This window comes from Austrofundulus limnaeus, unplaced genomic scaffold, assembly GCF_001266775.1.
Source record: "Austrofundulus limnaeus strain Quisiro unplaced genomic scaffold, Austrofundulus_limnaeus-1.0 Scaffold243, whole genome shotgun sequence".
In the NCBI taxonomy this organism is placed as follows: Eukaryota; Metazoa; Chordata; class Actinopteri; order Cyprinodontiformes; family Rivulidae; genus Austrofundulus; species Austrofundulus limnaeus.
In genome coordinates this window covers 537,118-540,590 of record NW_013952645.1, presented here as the reverse complement: position 1 = coordinate 540,590, position 3,473 = coordinate 537,118, and the positions used below count along the sequence as shown (strand labels likewise).

The 3,473-nt window shown below is 43.7% G+C and overlaps 1 protein-coding gene and 1 non-coding gene across 2 annotated transcripts in view; both read right to left on the bottom strand.

Moving 5' to 3' along the window:
- acyp2 (acylphosphatase 2, muscle type) overlaps nt 1-3,473 on the bottom strand; it is an 18,318-nt gene that overhangs the window by 5,499 nt on the left and 9,346 nt on the right. The window lies entirely within an intron of this gene.
- On the bottom strand, nt 3,065-3,138 carry trnat-ugu (transfer RNA threonine (anticodon UGU)). Its single transcript has one exon. It is a non-coding gene; the product is annotated as a tRNA-Thr (tRNA).

Sequence of the window (3,473 nt, the reverse complement as noted above, 5' to 3'; positions counted from 1 at the left end):
TGGGAAATATGTCGCTACGTCACACAGTGGAGTCTCTCTGATAGGTTGACACGGCTCGTCGAGCTGCAAAAGTTCAGATTTTCTAACTTCAGCGATTTGCGCATCAAGCACGTCGAACGCTCAGATCATTCAAATCGTTCAAATTGCGCTGCTCTAATCGCGCTTGAGGCACCGCAGCACTTCCCGACGCTGTTTGAAGCGCGTCCACCATAGACTTTGCATGTAAACCTGATGCTCCTGATGCTGAAATAGTGTTTGGTGTGAACGCACCATAASTGTTGGAACTGGCTCATACCCATGCACACCTAACATCCACTCACTGGGGCTCAGAGACAGACTCTGAAGCAGGACTGTCAAACTTGTTTTACCGAGGGCCACATGAGTGTTATGGTAGCTCTCAAAGGGCCATTTGGGATTAACTTCAACTGTTGACTAAACATGATCCTCGCCTCATTACTACGGCTGAGCTGCTAACAAACAATAACTGAGCTCTACCTGGTATTTCCTGCATAGAAACAAAATTTTAAAATGTCCTCCTATAAACACTGAAAAGTACTACGTGCAAGACGTCGACAGGGAATTCCCACACATTATCAACACGCGTTATAGTAAATGGACTGAACTCATAGAGCCCTTAATCAAGTTCCTCCGGACCCCAAAGCTCTTTACACTAACAGACATTCACAGTTGTATGGTACATTGTAGCCACAGCTGCCCTGGGGCACACTGATGGAGGCGGGGCTGCCGTGGACCGGCACCACTGGACACTCTGACCACCATCAGTAAGCAAGGTGGGAGAAGTGTCTTGCCCGAGGACACAACAACTGCGACAGCTGGAATGAGGGATCAAACTGGTGACCTTTTGGTTATGCGAAGACTCCTCTAACCACTCCACCACAGCCGCCCATCATCTATGGGAGATGTAGGTTTATGATCAATGTTGGATTTAAAGCAGCTTATTTTGAAATAATTAAACAGGACTATTCAAACATATTGCTCAGGGAGCCACAGTTACCAAAGCCAACAGATAAGGGGCAGGACAAGTATTATTACCCTTCACCTTTTACATTTGTTCAATTTGTTGCATTGAATCATAAATTTAAAGTTTCCATTGAAAATTTTGGTGGGCCAGACGGAAGTCACCTGGGAGCTGCATTTGGCCTGCGGGCCTTGTATTTGACACATGAAGGAAGGATCCAGTCTTGGGTCTGCAGGTGGGCACAGAGTGAACGATGTGCAGCTGTGGCCTTTTGACCTCGACCAGGTCTGACTCCTCTCAGTCATTGAAGAGGACTCTAACGTCCTCAGCACCATCTTTACCACTTGTGCTTACAGCTCTCTGTCGACAGAGTCACCACAGGGATTATAAAATCCAACGAGTGGTTCATGAGAGATTCAGCCAATCAAGTTAATTCAAGCAGCCAAAACCAACATTTTAAACTAAGATCTTGTATAACTTGTTTCAGTGTTGTGGATGGATCCTTGTTACCAGATCTTGGTGTCAAATCTGCAGCATCACCTGATTTATGGCCATTTTTCATTGCTAAGGTCACTTAGCTGTGGGTAATCAGTTGTACCTTCTGAAAGTTTTATTAAATCTGTCCACAGGTTCATAAGATATTTTGCTAACACACATTATTTCTGTCTTGCAGTTTTCAGCAGCAGCTGATAATAAAACCAACCATCCTGACCTTTCATTAAGAGATAAATCCCTCAGACTGTTTGTGTTAGCTGGTCTTCTTGTTCCTGGGACAAAAACTGTAGACCAGTCCGGGGTCAAGCCCTCATGCGGACCCCCGGCAGGCATGATGGGAAAACATCAGCTATATTTAACCCTGAGAAGGTTTGCTGCGACGCTGTGGTTCTCTGGAGAGCGGCTGGTTGTAGATTAGAGCAGATTGTATCGGATCAGGGTCAGAACTGCACGGACCAAAGCTCAGACGGACAGAATAGACGCCCCACTTCTTCTGCTGACAAAAAAACGTCTCCAAACAGACTGCTGTGCTTTGTGACCCACTACTCCAATATGCACAAACACAGATTAGTGTTAATTCTCTGGTGGATTATAATCTGCTACTGTTTTCCTCTAGAACTCTCTGATCTCTGTCTCACGCACAGTGTTTACTCCTGACATAATGAACTCTGATTACTGTGTCACAGTCTGGTTTTTAATAACGGGGAGCATCATTTCTGCTGCTGCATGTTGGAGATGTTCTGGTTAAAAGGAATAAAGTGAAGAAAATAAGAGTAAATGCTGAAGGCTGGATAACTGCAGAAATGAGTTGGAAGGAGAGATCATATTTCTCCAGTTTTAGCTTCTCTCCACTGGCTCCCTGTCAAATTCAGAATAGATTTTAAAATATTACTCCTGACATACAAACATCTTAACAACCAAGCTCCATCATATATTAAACATCTTACTGTTCCATCCTAACAGAGCACTTCGCTCTCAGACTGCAGGTTTACTTGTGGTTCCTAGAGGCAGAGCTTTCAGTTATCAAGATCCTCCAGAAATAAAACATGACTTTTTGATAACTTCTATAGGTTTATGTTTCCTGAGTTATTCCTTAGTTTAGCTGCTAGGTGTAGACTGCTGGAGGACAACTCTCTTCCAGAGGAAAGTACACCTGGACCAGTCCTCCTGTGTTTAACGTCTGTTTAATTCCTATCCCGTTACATTTCATGTCGTTTTGAAGCCTGATAATCACCCATTCATTCAAATCAGGTGTGTTGGAGCAGAGGAACAAATAAAACATGCAGGGACCAGGATTACCCACCCCTGATTTAGAGATTCTAAAAAAGTTTAGATTCAGGGATATTTAGAGCTAAACATGAGAGCTGATTGTAGTAACTTACTGCTGTGGGCATGATGGGGTCATAGAAGTGGCATGAGGTCAAATCAAATTCCTGCTTCCAATAACCAAAGCCTGCTGGTGCACATCATGACTTCACTGCCAGAATGAAGGACTAGAACTGCTACACTGTCAATGCACCAAGCTATCAGCATATGGAGGAAGAATCTTAATTCAGCCCTGAGCTTCTGTCTTTATTATTTAGAGCAACAAGGCACTGCTGGGATTTGAACCTGGGATCTTCTGTTTACAAGACAGATGCTTTAACCAGCTAAGCTACAGTACCACACCTGTGTAGACCTGGACCAGTCCTTCTGTCTTTGTGTCTCTTTCCTGTCCTCTCAAACCCAGGCAGACTAGGGAGATAAGCTGGAGGTTTCTTTCCATAAAAACTGTTTTTCCTTTCCACTGTCGCCAATGTGCTGCTCAGGATGGGAGACTGAAGAAATGAAGATTTAACCCAAACTGTTGACCATTTAATGTGTTTTTTTTATTTAATTTAACATACTGTGAATGTATTTTTTGTACAGTTCCCTAAAATAGTTTTGGGTTTGTGTGTGTGTGTGTGTGTGTGTGTGTGTGTGTGTGTGTGTGTGTGTGTGTGTGTGTGTGTGTGTGTGT